The sequence below is a fragment of the Lutra lutra genome, chromosome 6 (genome assembly GCF_902655055.1).
Source record: "Lutra lutra chromosome 6, mLutLut1.2, whole genome shotgun sequence".
Lineage (NCBI taxonomy): Eukaryota > Metazoa > Chordata > Mammalia > Carnivora > Mustelidae > Lutra > Lutra lutra.
In genome coordinates, this window is record NC_062283.1 from 112976965 (window position 1) to 112989155 (window position 12191).

The window sequence follows — 12191 nt, forward strand, 5'->3', positions numbered from 1 at the left end:
AGTGCATGACAACTCAAGGCTTCCCCGAAACCTCTGACAGGTGAACAAAGAGAAACACCTCTCACGAATCCAAAATATCAAAGGATAGAAGAGAGAACAGAACCTTTCGTAAAGAACCCTAAACATCCCACCAGAAAGTCCCAAACAACCCTGAAAAGTGAGAATAAAACTATCAAAAGCTGACAGAGGGTAACAAGCATTATTTCCAACCCACATTTGTCCTTCTAAAAAAAGCCAACAATCTACTGAAAAAACCCCCGAAATGTATGAAATCTAACATCGTTAACATATTTCCTGTCCTCACATAGCTTATAAAAAATGTTTCTGAGCTTTTCCCTGGCTCATTTACAATGACGAGAAGGAGCAAAAAGGAAATGCAACAGATGGGACTACCATCTTCTCTCACAGTGATTTATCTTTACTTGAGGTAGCTTGGGCAAGCTTTCAAACATTTCTCAGATGTACTAATAGCTTATTCCTGGTCCAGAACAATGAAGATGAGGTTCCCTAAAAAAAAAAAAATCTGCAGGTTATAAGCCATGTTTACTATTATCTATTTCTGTTATTTCTAAAAGAGATCACCTCAGCTTCCCCCAACCCTCCCGGTACCGACTTCATGAGAATCTAATCTGGTGCTGATTTAGAGCTGACAGGTGGTACATGCATAATTAAAGATGACCTAACACAGAATGCTCTCATTCCTGGCATATTATCAGACACTTAAGCAAAGCAATTATCAGTAGGCAATCTTTTCTGTCAACAGAGATAGAGATGAAACATTTCTTCAATTAAGAGGATTTTGCAAGGATGCTGTATATATATCCATTTGCAAATACTTGAAAGTCTTTACAGTATAATAATAGTAAGCCAGCTCAATGGAACACCTTTGGCCAGTGAAATCGTGCACCTCCCTTCTCCCTTATCCCGGAAGGTCACATTTTAAACATCGGAATCATCAATATAAGAACAATTCTGGGCACTGTCAGAGACCCCGATCCAAGCTGACAAGGAGATCTCTGCATTTTTCTGCCATCGTCCTGCTGGGGTTTGCAAATATAACAAACCTCCCTTTGAGGCTCAAAGCGGAGAAGGATAGGTTCAAATAAAAGTAAATTCAATTAAAATTTCCCTTTAAAACAGGCTTATTCCCTCTTCATGATTCGCCAGTGTCAAAGGATTTAGAGAATTGTTATCAAGCCTTAAAACTTCATCTGGAATCTAAGTGATTTAAAGGAATTTTTTTTTTTCATTTTGAAGAAACAAATACTATTCAAAGGAAGAAGGATCTTGGCAAAATGATGGATTTCCCTATTCAGGTGAAGGAGGGAAGAGGCACTGCATTTCCTAATAGAGTACTGTATTTTTTTTTTTTTTTTTACAAATTATAGTGCATGTACTTTATATAAATGAATGCATTTTAGCTTTCCTTAGAACAGAAACTGCTTTAATGTTGTAGCAAGACAAGTGATTTCATTTCTTTTTTTAAAGGGTGGTTTATACGTTAATGGGTTTTTTTGAAGCCCGTGTAAAAACTGCCTTCCATGAGACAGAGAACTTCACAACGTTTGTGGTGCATATTTGCCACATTTCACAAGGGGTCTTATTGTTTAAATTCTTATATCCTTATGTCATTTGTGAACAAACGACCTTATTGTTCATTTGAACATGTCTTTATAGGATCTCTGGTGGTGGGGCTGGTGTTGTTGTTTGCATTTTTTTTCCTCATCAAGTCAGAACAAAAGTCTCTTTTTCTGCAGCACTGGGAACTCAGGGGAACAGGGCAGTGTGTGGCAGAGGTTGTCATTTGGAAACACATAACGATAACGTAAGTGAAGCGCTAATGTTAATGGGTCGACTTCTGGTGAGTAAATCAAGGTCCACAGGAAAGTTTCTTCCATAGAGCAGGCTTCAAGGTAATGTAAAACAGAAGCACTTACAAGGACAATTGAGAATCACCCGATAAACTGTTAAAGAGGCAGGCCTGCTGGGCAACCAGATCCAATTACTTCCAAGATGTGTTTCACTGGGAAGACACTCCATTCAGAATATTAGGGAAAATATCAGTTGTCTTTGGGAAAACATAATCAGGTGGAGAGGTAGTGATGATGGTGGGATCGTTAATGGGGGATTCAGCAGGACTCAAAGCTCAAGTTCATTATATTTCTCAGAACTCAGAATAGCTTCTGAATGAGTACTCACAATTCTCTACAGACAGATATCTCCTAAGGAGCAGCCCCTTTCTCCCTTTCCAATTTTAATGTAAGAACAAGAAGAGAATACAGTCAGACACAGGTAGGAAGGCAGGAACCAGGATCCTCTACAGAGCGGAGGAGTATCTAAACCAGTTCCATTCGAGGTGCTGTTAAATTTCTCCCATCAGGTTAAATTCAGAAAAACCCAAAGATGTACTTTGACAGGATGCTGCATCAAGAGGCCAGGACAAAGAAATATGTTGCATGTGTACTACCATGGCAAACAGCAAAACACTTGTGATTTCCCAATTGATGTCATGGATAAAGAGAAAATACAAGATACAAGGCACATACTACCATCAAAATAAAGTTAAGAAAAAAGGAAAAAAAAAAAAACTCTGGTGAGTTTATTTAGGGAGAGACTCTCATTTCCCATACAGCAAAGAGTCCTAGACTTTTATACAGCTTTAGTAAATAAAGCAAAGTCTATAAGCACAGTCTGCATGCCGAGGACGGCACATGGCACTAAGACATTTTATATCATGCTTCTACAGTGAGTTATTATTTTAGGATCGTCAACTAACATTTTTTGAGAGTGGGCTCCATGCTGGGCTCAATGTGGAGCTCGAACTCGCAACCCTGAGATCAAGACTGGAGCTGAAATCAAGAGTCGGACACTTAACTGACTGAGCCACCCAGGTGCTCCCTTCAACCAAGATTTTTTTAAGGTGATGGTGCCTTACAAAAAACAGAAATAACACCATTTTATCATTAAATTAGGTTTTTCCTATCATCCTGAAAACTAGTTTTCCAAGTATCTTGGTTTTACTAAGTTTTAGGCTTGGATGAATAAGATAAGACTGTAACTATAGCGACAAAATAAAGACTAAAGCATACAGATGATATGGACAGAGTATATTTTAGAAAGAATAAAAGTTAAATCCAAGATAATATTATTGTCACTGTTACCTCTTTGTGTCCTGTTTCAGAAAGGTTGCTTAAAACCTACCATCTGGAAGCCTTACAGACACATTCTGCAGAATAGTATGTGTTCTTCCTGTTAACAGATTATCAGAGATGCTTATCAGGTTTATTTCCCTAAGGACAAAATACAACATATATAAGAAAGCTAGAAAGGATGCTGTTTCAAATCTCTATCCATGGAGAAGGATATCCATGGAGAAGGTCACTTCTGGTTCAGAAGTGACCGTGCTAATTCCAGAGCCCTTGGAATTGGCTTTTTCAAGAACTGGCATTGGAGGTCAAACCAGACAAAGGTGACTGGCACATCTTCAGTGACTTAGAAGGCAGTGGGGCAACCAATGCTCTTATTCTCTTCTCCTAATACTTCCCTAGAGCTAGTCTGACAGATGGACCACAAAAGGGGTGGCCTCACCTCACTGCAGGGGGGTAAAAGAAAATAGAGGGGAAAAATAGTTTTTTGTTCCAAACTGCACTCTAGGAATCAACTGTTCTTAACTTTGAGTTCTTTCACAAACCGAAATGCTAAGCACCGGTACAATTTGTTTCCCTTTGGAAGGAAAGGTGCTGAGAGGAGACAAGTGTTAAGAGAGGATTCAAGAAACATATGTTCTTATTAAAGCAGGGTTTGAAAGGGAACAATGTGACAGAGAGAATGATGGTTGCACCCTAATAACGTATGTGGAATCCTCACTAACAGAAAAGAAAATAAGGGCCAGCCTGTGCCAAACATCTAATACACCGGGCTACAAACAAGAAAGACATCCCCACACCAACCAATTCATACAGATCCACTTACTTTTATTCCCTTTCGAATGACCACATACCCTATACCCCACGTCGACACGATGCGCTTTTACAGGTGTGCATTTGTAACTTCTGTGAACTAACTAGCAAAGGAGAATACAAGATATCCAGCTGGAAGGGGAACCAGTGATTTCCATCCCTGCAGCTGATCCCACTGTAATATCTTCCACTTGGTGCTGACAGCTTTCTCTTCCCTCCTCTCATTCCGACACAATGCCGTCGGGGTCTAAGTAATGCAATTTACTGGAGTGGAATTCCCCTCGGACCTTGTGCAGCACTTGGTGACAGTGTCATTTATACTCCCTAGTGTCGTGGCCTGACACTGATTCAGCAGCCTTCATCCCTCATTCACGGCAGAGCGTGAAATTTCACCTTCTGCTGTGCCCTTCTGTAGTGTGTGCGTCCAAATTTACTCCATTCAGCCTTAATTACAAACCTTGGTTAAAATGCTCTCATTAGATTTATATTTCTCACTCCAAATGTCAATCTTATTGAAAATTCCGATTTTCCCGGGGATTCATCCATTAGCAATAAACTCTAAAGCATTCCATGACTGAGTGCATTAAACCAGCAATGCGGACATGCACTTAAAATACATCATTAGAGTAAATCTCCACTGCAAATGCTTTACATTATTCAACCAGAGGAATAATGAGCTCGGCCCAGCCAGTACCCTCAAACTGCACATGAAGGATGGGTTAAAACTGGCTGTTATCCTGGAAGCAGCACACAGTGTATCAATGGCATGGATTTCAGAGTCTCTGTCATTCCTTATGAAGGTGTGGGAGGAAATCACAGCCACAGCCTCATTCATCACCTTCTTTTGCCTACGGTTTTTGCAGACTCCAGTCTATGGCAAAATACAATAATGCAGGCAGAGATAACGGGGGGTGTCTGTGTTCAGGGAGGGGACTAAAACTATATATCCATAAAAGGGGACTAAAGCTATATCCATAATGCCAAGAACTTTGTTAGTTACCTCAAATGATTTGCTCTGTCTAAAAAGCATTCTTCCATTTCATTCAACGGAAAAAATTCTAAAAAGCAGCACTGTCTGGATATACAGTAAGAACCTGGGCACCATTCTAATGAAAGTCAGATCTTACTGGTGGACTTGACCTGAGAAACCTCTCCACTCCAGCCTGTTGGGTACTAACGTTAAAAACCCAGAAACCCCAATGGTGATGCTGAAACACAAGTTATAAGTCGGAAGTTGTATCTGTCAGCAGATAGGACAGACCATGAAAAAAAAAAAAAGGAGAGAAATTAAAACAAACAAACAAAAAACTAGCAAAATATATCAATTGGTAAAACTAAGCCTTCACTGTTTTCTATCACTCCCATGTTTTAATTCCTTAGCTTATTGATCTCATTTATCACTTCTTGTCAGGTCCCAGGTGAGGCAAAGTCAAGTTGCAGTCGTAATTTCTTTTTTAATTTGATAAATGAAAACACTGTATCCGAGAAAGGTCATGGAGGAGACTGAAGGAAGGGTCTGATGTGAACCCTTAGCATCTAATAATAAAGGTTAACCAAAGAAACTAAGTGATGCCTATCAATTATGACCTTATCATGAAAATAAAATATTTTACATTTTCCTTTTTTTTTTTTTAAGCAAGCTCTACACCCGGCTTGGGGCTTGAACTCACAACTCTGAGATCAAGAGTTGTATGCATTACCAAATGAACCAACCAGGTGCCCCAAATATTTTTATTTATTTAAATAGGCTCCATGCTCAGTGTGGAGCCCAATGTGGGGCTTGAATCACAGCCCTGAAGATCTGAGCTGAGATCAAGAGTGAGACACTTAAACGGCTGAGCCATGCAGTATCCCTATATTTACTTTTCTTTAAAAAAAGATTTTATTTATATATTTTTAGAGAGAGCGTGCACACGCAAACAGGGGGAGCTGCAGGCAGAGCAGGCAGAGGGAGAAGCAGGCTCCCTGCTGAGCAAGGAGCCCAATGCAGGACTCAATCCCAGGACCCTGGGATCATGACCTAAGCCAAAGGCAGACACTTAATCAACTGCGCCACCCAGGCGTCCATATGTTTATTTTTTTTAAATGGAAAAATTTGGTGGACAAAATTTGGTGCCCTTAGAAGGGCAGGTATACATGAAATTAAACAGCAAACAATTTTTTAAAAAGAATAAAAACTAAAAGAAGCAACAGTAATTGTTTTCTGCCTGTCAGTATCTGGTCATCTCTAGGACTGACTGGTAACCAGAATTGTAACAGATGCAATGTTTTCTGTAGGGAATTACACCACCATGGAAACTAATTGCTCCTGAAGTTTTGCCCATTTCTACCTGAAATATTTAAAATTGTACTTGATTACACCATTAGTGCTCTCTCTTTCAGAATGTATATCAGCAGGTACTACAATTAACATGCACAGATGTTAGAACCGAAATATCCATGTTTAAATAAAAAACATAGCAAGAAGGTAAAAATAACTAAATGTGCCCAACACCGTACTGATCTTAAAGGAAAGAGAGGCTTACGTTGTGCTGGCTTAATGGCAAAATAAAGAAATACCCCCCAGATGGCATCAGTAACCCTATGAGGAACAAAACTACTCCGTAAATGACTTGTCGCTTTCTGATTGAGAAACAATGAACAGGAGGCTGATTGTGTGTCCATTTAATTCCAAAATTCACACCCCAAGCATACAGGGGGAACCCCAAATGCCCTAAAAATCTCCAACACATTCCTATGTTACAAAAGCACAGATCAGAGTAACAATCCCATCGTTTTGTTAAGTGCTGGCTTTGTGCTTCATCTACGTTATTTCATTTAATCCCCACAACCAACCTCTGAGGTAGGTGCTATCCCTGTTCCCATTTTCAAATAAAAGATTAAGTAAACAGATCAAGGTCAGCCCACAGCTAAGCTCAGATTTGGTCCCAAGTCCTCCTTCTCCCAAAGCTCTTGCCTTGCTTCAACCACCATGCTTTCCTATCTGCCTTGGTTGGAGAAACCAATGAGGAATGTGATTTACAGTCTTCAATTTCCAGAGGCTTCTGGAATGACTGTCCTCCTGACTCATCTCATTTCACAAATTACATCAACCTGAAAGGCTCAGAACACTTGCAGACATTCTCATTCTTTGGAAATGCCACAGCCACTCAGCCAGTGGAATGGGGACAGCACCATCACTGGGATCACGAAGGTCCAAATTTCCCTGTGAACGCTGACGCCACCTCTCTTTGGTGTTTCTTCTAGCCACAAACTGGCATGTTATCACTTACTGTGGTTGCAGTAGACTCAGCAGTCAGAGGAAGGGGAGTTTTTACTTGGTTAACTGCCCCACCCCCCAACATCTATGTCCACGGAGGGCATTCCAGGACAGGCATGCCCTCCCTCATCCTTGTCCCCTTTCCCCACCAGCCCATGAGTCCCCACACAGAAGACATGGCTAATCTCTTGGCAACACCACTAAGAGCCCCTTCCCTTGCTGTTCTACGAGTCTTCAAGAAACAACTTTCTAACAATGAGTCAAAAAGATGGATGCTTTAAAACAGCATTTCAAACAAGGCAATTACTTTTTAAAAAAAAAAAGATCTGAAGATTCTATCACATCTTCTTTCAACCTTCCATCGACAATTTGTTTATGTATGAGTCGTGTCTTTCTTCCTTCGGAAGGGGAAAATGTTGATAAACTAGCACATGCAGACAAACAGCGCAAAAACCCGGCCACCTCTTGCTGCTTAAACAGAGTCACATTTATTTCCCAATGCACCACTTACCAGACAGATGCAAAGATGTGGGCAAGCCAGTCATCAGAATTAACAGAGTGATTGTGCTTGCACTACATATTCTGATTTGTATGAATCTTATTTTTAGCCATGCACAAAGGGCAATAAATGGAAAATCTTATTCTAACCGCTACTTTTTCTGGGCCACCCACACTGCTCCACCTACCGCCCAAGTTCACAAATGTACAAAAAACCCAACCCAGGGTTTGTCCTAACAAGGGATGCAAAGAGGCTAAAATGAGTGACATTTTTTCCAGTTAGTGTTGGTACTTTCACTCTTTTTCTGTATCAGGACTTTCAGGGAAAACAACGTTGACTTAATCTACAGGCATTTTCCAAGACTCCGCCGCTGGTACGTCCTTCAGCGCACAGGCGAGCGTGACCCGCCAGGCGCGGGCACCTCCCTGCCGCGAGCCGCATGTCAGCCAACTTTCAGCAAGAAAATGCACCCGCAGACGTTTCTGTACATACAGGGAGATGATACCTACCACATTTTGTTTTGAAACAATGACAGCGTTTTAAAAGTTCTTCAAATGAACCAAAGGGATTAGCAGAAGCAGAAGCATTTCTAAGACGGAGCAGATGGTTGGAAATGATTTCACCCAAGTTGGGTCAGTATCACTTGCCCTAAATCTGCTTTTAGTTTGCGGTGGGACAATGCGCACCAAGGCACAGGAGCCTCCTGCCATCCCCCTTCCCTCCCGTGCAGCCTCCTCCCCGTCCGCTCCGTCCACAGTCCCCACCACATGGCCGGCAGCCCACCAAGCAGCTGATGCTAAGACAGACACTTTGAGAGCGAACCAGAAAAACACAGTGATGAAGAGGACGTTTTCTAGGTGCACAGAGAGGATAGAGATGAGAACCTACTGTTGATCTACCATCTCTTTAGGCTTTTAGTGAAAAGTTAAAGTATTAAGATCCCAGGGGAGCAATTAAAATGCTTGTTCTTCCCAACCCTCTGCAGACCCAACAGCAAACACAGGCAGGTAGTGATCAATATTTAAAAGTCAGCTCAACAAAATAATTAAGACACAAAAGGAGGCAACTCTGAGAAAGGCGTCTTTCTTTACCTGTGTGCTTGCTCATTATCCAGAAACTAGAGGAAATGTTCTGTCATCCTCTGGTAGCTAACACACGCCCTGCGCAGCTAACACCTTCTTCCGATAACACACGGTACTAGAACAGCCCTGGTGAGGTGTATCAGAAAACCTTTTTTGGGTTAGAGTCCACTCTCGTCAGACCGTCTGACTAGTGCTGTAAAAACACGGGTAATTAAGTGTTACGAAAAAGTGGGTCATACACCACTGAGATACAACCACACCGCCCCCAAACTAGCCTCCAAATGACTGTGCTCTGAGGAGGTGGGAGGGGTCTGAACACAGCGAAAGCAAAACTTTTATGTGGTGAGGAGCATTTTGGTTTTCACTGGTTTAGGTTAGAGAAAGTTAATCTCAATGTCAACTACAAACCAAATAACTTTTAACGTGTTCTTGAAGTTTTATGACAAACGCTGGCTGTTCATGTAGCGGGAAATTCAGGTACAATGTCATAAACAGTCCAAGGGACAGTCTCAGGCTTAAATGACATGCTCGTCCCCGGAGAGTGAGAGCTGTGACTCAGTGAAGCGAGGCGGTCAAACCGAAACTGAAGACAAAGTAGCAAATTCTTATTATCCACATTAGCATCTCCTTCTCCTAGGGAGGATCAAAGGCCTGTATACCACTTCCCCACACCTGGAGCCAACCAACCTGAGCATTTAACAATCACGGATTTTTATCAAAACACCCTTTGACTTCTGTAGCAAGAAGGCAAACGTAGTACCTGCATTTATTGAGCACGTTCATTCATCTGTCACTTAAGAGACACAGAAATATTAATTCAGTACCTACTGAGTTCTGATTATAAACAAGGGCACAAAGGATGGGAAGGGATGCAGAGAGAAGAAGCTAGAAGAATCTGCTTTCAAAGAACTTCAGTCTGACACAGGGGAGAAGACCTAGTCATACCCATGCCAAATATAGATTAATCTTTTAAAATAAAATCTATTCTAGCAGCTGCTCATTATAGACTTCCTACCCTTTTTTAAAAAATTATGTTCAGTTAGCCACTGTATAGTACATCATTAGTTTTTTTTTAAACTTTTTAATTTTTTTTATAAACATACAATGTATTATTAGCCCCAGGGGTCCAGGTCTGTGAATCGCCAACTTTACACACTTCACAGCACTCACCATAGCACATAGCCTCCCCATCATTAGTTTTTGATGTAGTGTTTCTGTTGACAAAAGACTTGCAGATAACATTCCTACACTATTTCTCAGATGAATCTTTTAATAATCCCTTAATTTTTTTTTTTTAAATCAGGGTTTTCTTTCAGTGCTCAAAGTCCTTCCTAACCTTGGCTACATATTAGGATTCATCCTGATCCAAAGCCTTAGCATTCTCGGGTCAGCTGGGTGGCTCAGTCAGTTTAAAGGTCTGCCTTCTGCTCCACTCATAATACCAGGGTCCTGGGATCGAGACCTACAACAGGTTCCCCCTTCAGCAGGGAACCTTCTTCTCCCTCTTCCCATGCTGTGTTCCCTCTCAATCTCTGTGTCAAATAACTAAATAATTAAAAAAAAAAAAAACAACCCAAAAAACAAAAATAGTCCTAGCATTCTCCAAAGGGAAGCACAGAGTTACCAACACAATCCCAGGAGTTATCACACTATACCAGAAGAATCTGAAGAGAAGTTTCTTTGAAGGGGGATTAAGGATACAAAGTTGAAGGAAAACTCTGGTTCATAGCACAAGAAAGGATATATTTGAATCACATTTTGTTACCATCAGGTATAAAATTAGAGTTCTACTGGAGAACATATTGTTTGGATTATGGATGGGGAAAGGGGATCTGGCTAACCAAACTTTCCCATTTCTGGCAAATTCTGTAAAGCATACTGAATATGAATTTTTACGTAATTAGAATACAATGAGTAGCTCTAACATGAAAACCATCCTGTACATAATTAAATGCTTCTTTTCTAATTCCAGAGGCCCATGAGGATCTTGCAAGGCCACTCAATAATCATTTTTATTAACAAAATGCAGAAATGAAAAAAAAACAATTAATACTGATTTCCACTCGATAGAGATAATGGTGTATCTACACAGGTATCTGTTCTTACAAGAGTTGATTAATGTAATTTGAAATGAGAAAAATAAGAAACTAGGAGATCATTGTCCTAGAAACTGATATCTGAAGTCATCATTCTTAAACTCCACCAAATTTGTAAGATATAATCAGTCCAGAATACTGCTTGTAAATTTGGAATTATCTGATTAATTGAAAAAAGTCTGGAAAAATACACAAAAGTATTTAACAGTCAGGTGCTATCTAGGTGGCTGGATTATAGATAATTTATTTTCTTCCCTTTTCTGTTATTTTATAAATTATGTACAATAAACATATTACTTTCACAATCAGGAAAATAAAGTTACTTCTGCTTTTATGAAAGGAAACAATTAATTATTCTCTGATTCTGCTCTTCCTACTAATTAGAAACAATTAATACATGGAACCCAGTATAATAATCTGGCCTGGTGACAAGTCAGACATGAAATACAGGAAAAATCTACTAGAAACAATAGATTAAAGCTTCTAGTTAAGTTCTGCGAGGACTCTTAAGAATCTTGCTACACTCCAAAACGTTGCAAATACCACTCTTTCGCATCATGATCCATGGTCCTGGCACTCTCCAGCTGCAGCAAACCTCCAGATGCTAGGGCCATCACAATGACCAGTTTAATGGGGGAGGGTGGGGTGGTTTCCTTGTAAGAGCATGGTGCCCCCATTTGTGTTAAATCATGGCTCAGACAGAGGTGTCACTTTGCTAATGAATGGCACATCCAAAAGAGACCCTATAAATAATTTCTAAAAGCAACAGACTGGAAATTACTAGAATAAGTAGATAAACTATTTGTGCTACAACTGATAATCACTTGGTAAAGCAACTTTATAATATGCATGGCTGAGATTATTTGGAGATTCACAGGGAAGAGCAGTTGAAATTTTTAATTTACATATTAATGTATATTACCATGCTGGTGATATCACCCCTGTCTGTACCATTAGGGTATATGCAGAGAACAAAAATTAATTTTGATGATGTCTTGAGCAGAACATAATTGTGAAACTGAATGCTACAAGTAAATATATCATACATTCTTTTTTTTTTAAATATATTTTTTTAAGATTTTATTTATTTATTTGACAGAGAGAGATCACAAGTAGATGGAGAGGCAGGCAGAGAGAGAGAGAGAGGGAAGCAGGCTCCCTGCTGAGCAGAGAGCCCGATGCGGGGCTTGATCCCAGGACCCTGAGATCATGACCTGAGCCGAAGGCAGCGGCTTAACCCACTGAGCCACCCAGGCACCCTATCATACATTCTTTTAAAAAAATACAACAGAATTG

The 12191-nt window shown here is 40.3% G+C and overlaps 1 protein-coding gene across 13 annotated transcripts in view; it reads right to left on the reverse strand.

The window, feature by feature from the left end:
• Positions 1 to 12191, reverse strand: part of BACH2 (BTB domain and CNC homolog 2) — a 362273-nt gene that overhangs the window by 141939 nt on the left and 208143 nt on the right. The window contains exon 1 of one of the 13 annotated variants that reach the window (XM_047732100.1): positions 8809 to 9433. The exons of the other annotated variants lie outside the window; for them this stretch is intronic. The gene's annotated coding sequence lies outside the window, so the exon portion shown is untranslated. Of the gene's footprint in view, positions 1 to 8808; positions 9434 to 12191 lie in introns of those variants that run through there. 13 annotated transcript variants of the gene reach the window in all.